Genomic DNA, 11,162 nt, shown 5'->3' on the forward strand with positions numbered 1-11,162 from the left:
CTTGTTCTTATACTGGCTTTATAAAGAACGCTTTGAAGAATTCCCTATTTATGATAGCACTGGTTATTTTTCATTTTAGCATATACTTTTACTGATTAAGTAAAAATTTCTTTTCTAGAGTTTGTTACTGTTTTTTTTTTTTTTTTCACTTTTTGAGAGAGAGAGTCTTACTATGTTGACCAGGCTGGTCTTGAACTCCTGACCTTAAGAAATTTTCCCACCTCAGCCTCCCAAAATACTTAGAACACTTGGATTACAGGTATGGCCACTGCACGAGGCCATTAAACTTTTTTCTCCTTCTTCTTCTTTGAGATAGAGTCTTGCACTGTTGCTGGGCTTCAGTGCAGTGGCTTGATCTTGGCTCACTGCAACCTCTGCCTCCCGGGCTCAAGCAATTCTCCTGCCTCAGCCTCCCAAATAACTGGGATTACAGGCACCCACCACCATACCTAACTAATTTTTGTATTTTTAGTAGAGACAGGGTTTCACCATGCTGGCCAGGCTGGTCTCAAACTACCGACCTCAGGTGATCCGCCCGCCTCAGCCTCCCAAAGTGCTGGGATTACAGGCATGAGCATCTGCGCCTTATTGTGACATTATGTTGTATTATTTTAGACTTGCTTTAGGGTCTAGAAAATGATCAACATATATTTCAAAATAACATTTTTCTTATTGACTGAACTTAAGTTTAATCTTAATAACTGAGTAGTTCAAATCCATGATGTCTTCCCTGGATTTGTGTGTGTTTGTGCTTGACTTCTCTATAATTGAGATGTATATTCACTGCCTAATACAATGGTAGATTTGCCAGTATCTTTGTTTTTCTCTCAACTTTTGCTTTTAATTTTGAGGCTATTTGCCAGATTCTACATGTTTAAAATTGATGTATCTTATTGAATTGAACGTTTTTTGTATTATATGGTGTCCCTCTATAACAAACTAGACTTCTCCACTTAATATTTAGGAGCAAACTGGAAATTTTACTTTCTCTCACTTAGTATTTTATTTTATTTTATTTTGAGATGGAGTCTAGCTTCATCACCCAGCGTGGAGTACAGTGGTATGATCTTGAATCACTGCAACCTCTGCCTCCCAGGTTCAAATGATTCTCCTGCCTCAGCCTCCCAAGTAGCTGGGACTACAGATGCCAGTCACCACACTCGGCTAATTTTTGTATTTTTAGTAGAGATGTAGTTTTGCCATATTGGGAAATATGGCAAAATATCGGGCTGGTCTCGAACTCCTGACCTTAAGGGATCTGTCCACCTCAGCCTCCCAAAGTGCCGGAGTTACAGGCCTGAACCTCCGTGCCTAGCTTTATATTGTTTTATTTTCAAACTTTTTCTTATCATAATGCACAACTGTCTCCTCTAAACAATAGGCTGTGACTGGGAGCAGTGGTTCAAGCCTATAATCCCAGCACTTTGGGTGGCCTAAAGCAGGAGGATCACATGAAACCAGGAGTTCAGGACTGGCGTAAGCAATAAAGTGAGAGTCTGTCTCCGTAAAAAATAAAAAAAGAAAAAAGAAAATCAGCCAGGCATGTTGGAGGGCACCTGTAGTCCCAGCTCCTCAGGAGATGAAGGCAAGATTGCTTGAACCCATGAATAGAGGTTGCACTATCTACGATAGCATCACTGTGCCCCAGCCTGGCTGCCGGAGTGAGATCCTGCCTCTTAACAAAAAATAGATTGCCATTTATTCTTTATTGATCCAGTGTGAAAATACGTATTCTTAAGTGGCATATTTAATCTGTTTTTGTTAATTTTCAATTGTTGACATATTTGGAATCTTTCTCCATCTGATGACTATTTTATCCCCCAATCAAGACAAGCAAAATTTCATGTCTATTTCCTTTTTGCCAAAGACCAATTATGCTTTTATTGTCAAAATGTAAATTTTACTTTATAAAATTATAGGTATAATATATAAATGTAATTATAAATTTATATTTTATAAATCTATATATTTATAAACTTTCATTACATTTATACATTTATATATACATTCATTTTCTTTGCTTTGATCTTTATCTTTTTTCCATCAACAAACTTTATCAAGGCATTTGTTCATTCTTGAGTCCCATATTTTCTGTGTCGCTTGATTTCATTTGTTCTTACACGAATGCTTCCTTAAAAAGTGTTGTGAAATATGTCTTTTTGTGGCAAATTCATGAACCTAGTAACGCTTGAGAAAATATTAAGTATGCTCTCACATTTGAATGATAATTTGGAGCATGCAGAATTCTAGGTTTAAAGTTATTTACTTTTAGTAAATTTCCATTTTCATCTTGCACCCCATGATACTGTAGCAAAGTTTGATGTTAATCGCATTGTTAATCTTTTCAGACAATATCCACTGTTTCTCTGGACATTTGTATACACTTCTTGTTGTCTTTGGTGTTCCTTAATTTCGGCACAATAGTTTTAGAAACGTAGTTACAGTATTTCCTCTTTCTTGTCTTTTTCTCCCCAGGGATTCCTTTTACCTATATTGGCACTTTTACTATTATCCTCCATATCTTTTTCATTTATTCATATATTTTTAAAGCTATACATATATTCACTCTGGAGTTTTCCTGGAAGAATTCCTAACTCTGATTTTTCAATATATTATTTTCTTCTTTGACTGCATCCACTTTACAAGGTGTCACACATATAAAATTTTTAATTTTAACCATTTTTTATATCTAAACTATCTATTTTTTGTATACCCTTGTTCTTTAATACTTCTAACATCTATTCTTACCTCCTTTGTGTATTCTGTTTCGTTCACATTCTGGTTCCTCTGGTTCTAATACTGCTGCTTCTGATGGTGTCCACGATCCACTTAGTTGCTTTCTTTTTAAAGAAGTTGACATCCTTACATACTTTTTGGGTCTGTAGACTCCCATTTACAGTGGCATCTAATACTCTATCAGTAGTAGTATTAGGAAAGAAACTAAGGCCTAACTGTATGCTGTTTTGAATATAACAGATTAAAGAGAACATTGGCATTAACTGGGGGCTTCGACACATTCATCACAGTAACTGATCCTCTCTACTTTTACATAAATCCCTGGAGTCTACATATCGCTGGACCCAATGAAAAATAATCCTCTATTCTTAACCCACTTCCTTTAAGACTTTTCATGCTAAGCAGACAGTGGTCTAGCTGACCTCTAGTGAAGACTTTAGATGGCCTTTTCTGGAGCTCAAATCTATGTAAGTGCAAAGGATAAAGATTCACAGAATATGGTGCATGGATTTCTGACTCGAATAACTGAAGTTGAACCTGTCAAAGAGCACTTCCAACAAGATAATATTGAATGGTATATCCTGGGGAGGCAAGGATTAAAGACAAGTCTGAAGATGAGAAAGAATACCTACTATTGTTTCAATGATGGTACAAACTCCACTTTACCAAACTATCAATGGAGAGTATATTACCATTACTCAGTGAGAAACTTTAGAACTAACTACTAATACTACTAGTGGTGTCCAAGGACTGCAGAAAAGGTAACCAGGACCAGAGGATCTACTACATTGCTGGTGACTTACACAGTACACAGTGCACAAACTAGGGGCCAATGATAGGCAGAGAATGCTAGCATCCAGTTACCAGGTAATGATATCAGCTGTCTCTGGAAATGTGCCATCATACCAGATTGGCATCCACTGTCAGCACTGTGCCTGGAGCTATTAGAGCATCTTCTCTGGCTCTAGCTGTTTAGCTTTTCAAAGAAGCAATGGAGAAAAGAGAAAGACGTCCCAAAGATGGACGGTGAAGCATCACGAGAATATTACAAAAAGCAAAAGGAATATGGGAACATTTTTATAAAAGAGACTGCTGAACTTGGAGAAGCAAACAACTCCTTCATGGAGGAGGTAAATGCACTTAAGGAGTTAGTTATTGCCACAGAAAAAAATAGATTACATCGGTCCTTCATTGAATCTGACATTTTTGTACATGCACCCCACATTGAGTTCAGGCCAAAAGTTTAGTTTGATTATTTTCCTAAGGCAGCATGGAACCAAGCACAAATCCTTAAATGCGTTTTTCTAGTGACTTCCCAGAATGTAGAGTTAAAAACATTATTCCTACTGGGAGTAGGTATGAGACTAAATGCAGAATATTTCTATTCATGAACAGAGTCACAGGAACTAAAATTATTCTTGAGAGAAGAAGAGATAATTATTGAAATATTCAGATGAATGAAATTCTGGAGTTATTTCAGGTAGGTTTTCTACTTATTAAAACGTAACATGTAGAAAATAAAGTTTATTTTGTATTCTGATTGTGACCACTCCTTTTCTTACGAAGAGAAATGAAAAACAGTGTAATCTATTTTTTTCTCTGGCAATAACCGATGACTGCCAGATTGACAATGTTACATTAATTTTCTGTTAAATGCATTATTTTCCTTGTTTAAATAAAATTAAAGATGACGAGATAAAGATTTAATTTAGGTTATGTTCATTTTATTTTACAACCTGTACATGGATATATAGTCCTCAAATATTCTGAATTAACAACAGCTCTTCTGTAGATCAGTTTTACCCTTTTAATGCAGTAATGAATTAAGTTTTTAGTAAAATTAAATAATTCATGTAAATATTAAACGAACAACATTAGTCCTGAAATTTGGAAGCTTTATGTTTATTCTTATCCTGGTTTTTTTTTTTTTTTTTTTTTTTTTTTTTTTTTTTTTTGAGACTGAGTCTCACTCTGTTGCTTAGGCTGGAGTGTAATGACATGATCCCAGCTCACTGCAATCTCCGCCTCCCGGGTTCAAGCAAGTCTCCTGCCTCAGCCTCCTGAGTAGCTGGGATTACAGGCACACGTCACCACGCCCGGCTAATTTTTGTGTTTTTGGAAGAGACGGGGTTTCACCATGTTGGTCAGGCTGATCTCAAACTCCTGACCTCGTGATCTGCCTACCTTGGCCTCCCAAAATGCTGGGATTACAGGCATGAGTCACCGTGCCCAGCCTTATTCTGCATTTTTTAAAAAGTACTGGTGAAGGTGTAAATGCACAAATCACATGATTTATTTGATAAACTATGAATTTATTACTCTTGGAACAAGGCATTTGAGAAAGCATGAGAAATTAGACAAGATAGAAAAACTTCTGTTGTCATATTAGAGATCTAGGGCATTATCTGGTGGGTTAATTGCTACAATCACATTGAGAGCTTATTTTAAAAATAGAGATCCCTGGCCCCTCCCACAGAAACTGAAAAGTAATCTATAGTCTGTTCATAAGAGTAAAAATTAAAGAACATGGTGGGGGAGAACAGCAGTCCCCTCTTATCTGTGGTTTTGCTTTCCATGTTTTCAGGAGCCATGTGCAACCATGGCCCAGAACCATTAAATGGATTAATTTCAGAAATAAACAATTCCTAAGCTTTCAATGGTACACTGTTCTGAGTAGTCTGATGAAGTCCCATATTGTCCTGTTCCATTCTGTCCCATTTCTTTGTCCAGGGTCTCCATGCTGTATACACTACCTGCCTGTTAGTCCTCAGTAGCCATATCTGTTATTAGAATGACTGTTGCAGTATAGCAGTTCTTGTGTTCTTGTGTTCAAGTAACCTTTGTTTTACTTAATAATGGCTCCAAGTGCAAGAGAAGTGATGTTGGCAGTTAGAATATGTCAAAGACATACTATAAAGTGCTTCTTCTTAGTTAATAGATGAGAGTTCTCGACTTAAGGAAAGAAAATAATTGTATGCTGAGGTTGCTAAGATCTGTAAGAAATCTAATCATAAAATTATGAAGGACAAATTAATTCATGCTAGCTTTTCTGTTGTACCTCAAACTGCCAAAGTTGTAGCCACAGCATGTGAGATAAATGCTTAGTTAAGGTGGGAATGGTATTAGATTGACAAGTGGAAGACATGAACAGAAACATGTTCCAATTGACAACAACCGAGTTTAACACTGTCTATCCTTGGTTTCAAGCATCCATTGGGAGTCTTGGAATATACCCCCTGCGTATAAGGGAGCACTACTATACAGTAAAACGAAGCCAGACAGTGATCCAAGCATTTTATGTAGAATTTATGGCATACCTACAATATAAACAACAATAGGTTGATTTCTCTTTGGGATACAAGTTAATTATTTATGTATTTATTTGGAGAGACAGTCTGGCTCTGTCACTCAGGCTGGAGTGCAATGGCACAATCACAGCTCACTGCAACCTCGAACTTCTGAGCTCAAGTGATCCTCCCACCTCAGCCTCCTTAGTAGCTAGGACTATAGGTGTGCACCACTATGCCCAACTAAGATTTGTTTTTTTTTTTTTTGGAGACAGAGTCTGGCTATATTTCCCACGCTGGTCTAGAGTTCATGGCCTCAAGGACTCCTCCCATCTCTACCTCCCAAAGTACTGAGATTATAGCCATGAACCACTGCACACGGCTGATACAAGTTAACTTAATAATAATTACTAGTTAGTGGTTCCTATCTACCAGAACATTATGTGATCATTCACAAAGAATCAAGCAGCTGTTTGAGTTCCAATTTAAAATAAGGAGATCTATTGAGAGGAAGAGATTTTGAAAGAATTTATTTGCATGGAAAGTTCCATGATATTAACTCCATTGACAGGGTTATTTCTCCTGGAGAAAAGCAGCAGGAGTATCTCAGAAGATACTGGCTAAAGATTCCACCCTGTGCACCCAAACCTCATCTCACCTCCAACCACCTCCTTGGCCCCAGACCTCCATCTGCTCAGTCAGGCAACCAAGATTGGGTTCCCTTGTCTGCAAAGTCCAGGGGCTGGAGGGAGCAACAGGGATCCTGGGCCGCAGCTTTGGATTGTTTGGTTTTTTTATAGTCCTAATAACTTACAGCATACTGATTTTTATTCCATAGTTAATAAGCACAAAAGCACATATAGCATATGCATAAATTAGGAAGACAAACAAATGAATGAACACTTGCATCTTTGCTATGCTTAAGAAATGCAATACCACCCTGAACTCTAAAACATAATGTGTGACCCTCCTCACTTCTCACTTTCTCTTGGCTTTCAGAACAACTGGCTAAGATTTTTCATTTTGCATGCTTAACATTATAGTGTGTTTGTAAATTTCACTAATACATTTTACATTTCTGAAGGTTTAGAAATTTATAGAAATATTTTATCACAGTATTTGTGATTTTCCTTTTACTTTAATAATTCATTTCTGAGATGTGTTTGTTACATGGAGCTCTAGTTTTTACATTTTCATTGAATTTTGTGTTCTGATATAAGAATACACTTGAATTTCTTTATTCATTCCACCACTGAGGGACTTGAGACGTTAGCAGAAAATGCCCAGGAGGGCTGCTTGTCCTCCACCACAAGAATTTTCCTGCCCATTCCTTTCATTAAACAAGAACAATTTTGCTAAAGTTTCCATGGAAAAAATCATTAAACATCCACCTTACTCTCCTGATTTGGCTCCTTTTGACTTCTTTTTGTTTTCTAATCTTAAAAAATCTTTAAAGGGTACCATTTTTCTTACATTAATAATATAAAAAAGACATTATTGACATGGTTAAATTCCCAGGATCTGCAGTTCTTCAGGGATGAACTAGACAGCTGTTATTGCTTATAAAAGTGACTTGAATTTGATGAAGCTTATGTTAAGAAATAGAGGTTACATTTTTATTTTTATCTTTTAATTCCATTTTTCCATGAACTTTTTGAAGTCCCCTTGCAGATGTCTATTTCAGTTTATCTTCTCCTAAATGAAAGATCATTACACAGGGAAAACTGTCCATAGAAAGCCATTATTGAAGACACTGTATGGTGGTTCTACCAATAAGATAACACTTACCTTCAGAGGTGGTTGAGCCTGTCTATCAGTCCAACCATGGGCCCCTCACTGAAATCTGTACTCACCCGCTGGAGCATGTACAGCTGCACAGACTCACTCTTGCAAGAAGGAGGATTTAGCTGATCTTTTGGACATCTGAGTCTTCATTAAACTGCTTAAGAAATGGCAGATTTAAACTGAAAATCCTTCATCAAAATCCTCTTCTGATATTCTAGTGTACCTCCACAATCTGGAATGGGGTTGTGGCTTTCTTCAAGAATCTTTCTTCGCATTCTCTTTCATTCCCCTGCCTCTCAGAGGTACTTGCCTCTCTAACCTACCATCTGCAACAAAGTAATTTATTTATTTCTGTATATTTATGATTCTGCATCCTAAAACTATAGGCAACTATGTATAATCATATAGAACTTTCTGCATTGAGCTCTTCAACACATAACCCCCTGAGCCACATGAGGCAAATAAAGCACTAACTTCTGGTAAAAGGGCACAGGAAAACATCCAGCAAAACACAAAAAGACACATAAAAGATGTAGTATCTTGGCCAGGTGCAGTGGCTCAGGCCTGTAATCCCAGCACTTTGGGAGATTGAGGCAGGCGGATCACCTGAGGTCGAAAGTTCGAAACCAGCCTGACCGACCTGGAGAAAATACAAAATTAGCCGGGCACGGTGGCACATGCCTGTAATCTGCTACTCTGGAGGCTGAGGCAGGAGAACCACTTGAACCCAGGAGGCAGGGGTTGTGATAAGCTGAGATTGTGCCATTGCACTCCAGCCTGGGCATCAAGAGTAAAACTCCATCTCAAAAAAAAAAAAAAAGAAAAGATGTAGTATCTTAATAAATTATATCTTCGATTTGTTAGAAACAGCTTGATGGCTTTCATAGCCCTCCTGATGCATTCCAGTTGGCACTGAAAGCTAAATACACCTTGTCAGTATGTCTCCCAAATCCTGTAAAGAAGGAAAGAAAAGCTTAGGCTTCTTCAGAAATTTACTATTCTGCGCATCCAGTCTTTGGATTTGGAAAAGAGCAGAAAAGTACCCAACACCATTACTGTGATTCTCCTTTTAAGTGCATTTTCATCTCTAAGGATAATCCCAGTAGCACATACAGACCATCTAAATTCTTGATAAATTCAGAGCCCTGAGGGTGAATTAAGAGAGAGAAAGGTGTGGGTAGTGACTGTGCGTTGCTGAAACCACTAGTCATTTGCAAAGTGTTCTTTTTCCAGGGCTTGTTCCCAAAGGATATATGCCTCAAATTAAGGGTATTTCAAACCTAGGACTTCCAAGCAGGATAAAGGAGTAAATATTAGCTACTTCTACACATTGCCCAATGGAGACAAAAAATATTCCCTGGGCATCTATTTGCACAGGTCCATAAAGTTTTGTGTTTATGGATAGGTTACAAGTTACAGTTTACCTCTATTATTCTCACCTGGGAGAGACCCTTGCCGTAGACAGAGCCAAAACATTACTTACAGTTGACTAATGTACCACTGCAGGAACATGAATTTTCTAGGTCACACACTGGGGCTGACTTCATCCTCCTTCACTTAAACTTCATCTATTTCTCTCTGACTTATATTCTGTACCAGTCAACTACATACTCCCTAAATTCAGGTACTCCTACTTCTAAGAATCCACAAATCATCCTGCTTCCTCCTTCAATTTTTTCCATTTTTTAGCAATATGCAAAGCCAAACAAACCCTCCCTTTCTATTCATCTAATGCATAAATGCCTAGAAAAATCAGAAGGAAAACCTTCTTTTCTGAAATACTACCTGAAATCAAATAGACTTATGATTATTAAATTATACATAATATATGCCGATCAACGTGTCACTTAATTGGTCTCTATTCTCAAACATCATGACTTCAAAGCCTGAATAATCACTTTTAGCAGAAATGTTATATATTATATTCAGAACTAGACACCGTCCTACAAGATAGATCATCGTAAAATTTCTAACCCCAAGCCCTGTGTAAACTAGAGATAAAATCTTAATCCCTAACCAAGTGAACAGACCACCTCTTGGCCAAGGGAAACCTTAAAAGCTGAGTTCCCAGCTATGAAGGGATGGGAGGTTGGATGCACCTCTCTCCTGTGGTAGTCTCACAGTGCCTCGGCCATTACACTAGAGTCTATTAACTTAGTCACCTTCACCTTGGGTGTAAACTCCTTGAAGGCAGGTATATTTGTATATTTTAGTCACAATTATATCATTGATGCCTAGGCAGTACATGACACTCAGTAAAGAATAGATTAATCCTCATGTTCTTCATCTTTCTCCTAATCTCTTTACCTGTGCTGCCCTCCAGCTTTCAAAGTGCTCTCAGAGTCATCACTTACACAGTGGTCTTTAGCTGCCCCTTCAGTGGGCCAGTGTTTCTGTGCCCCAGTGTTTCTGTGCCCCAGTGTTCCTGAGAGTTATAACACAGAAAACAGAGTAGGCTCTTGCCCACATTACAGAACATCTTTCTCTCCCTGTGGATCCCACACATTTGTTCATTAGAGCTCAGTAATTACCAGAGACTGGCTTTTCTGGCAATGGACACTAGATTCTTCAGAAGAATATTGGTTTTGAAATCTTCCTGCTGTGACGGTTCCTTTCATGCAGGGCAGGAGTATGGGCTTCTTCCCAGCAAAGGCAGAGGCAGGGCCTACCGAAGCTGTGCCCGCAGCCTATAGTGATGGGGTCTACGAGGTAATTCAGGCAGATGAGGCAAGTGAGTTCTTTCTGGAAGGCTTGTGGGAAGTCTAAGTCCATTTTTCTGAGGGAAGAAAACCAGAAGAATTTATTATGCTGTAGAGAGACAAAGATCTAAGCAAAGTTTGCATCAGATTTTGATTCAAAATCAAAATTTTGATTACTACTGATCAGCTCACAGGTTTAAATGTAGAGCAGGATAGGATTTTATTTTGCACATAACAAAAATGAAAAACTGAGGCACAAAAAAATTCAAGATTTGCAGAAAAATGTGTTGGTTCCCTAACCAACACACACATACCTACTTTCCCAAATTCTTTCCTCCTGTATGAAAAAACTTCAGGCTGGACACAGTAGCTCATGTTTGTAATCCAGCACTTTGGGAGGCTGAAGCAGCAGGATTGCTTGACCCGAGGAGTTCAAGACCAGGCTGGGCAACATGATGAGACCCTGTCTCTACAAAAAAAAAAAAAAAAAATAGCTGAGCATGCCTATAGTGCCACTAGGCAGGCTGAGGTGAGAGGATCGCTTGAGCCCAGGAGGTCAAGATGGCAGTGAGCCATGATCCAGCCACTACACTCTAGTCTGAGTGACAGAGCAAGACTCTGTCTCAAAAATGAGGAAAGAAAGAAAGAAAGAAAG

The sequence above is a fragment of the Colobus angolensis genome, unplaced genomic scaffold (assembly GCF_000951035.1).
Source record: "Colobus angolensis palliatus isolate OR3802 unplaced genomic scaffold, Cang.pa_1.0 Scaffold332, whole genome shotgun sequence".
Classification (NCBI taxonomy): Eukaryota; Metazoa; Chordata; class Mammalia; order Primates; family Cercopithecidae; genus Colobus; species Colobus angolensis.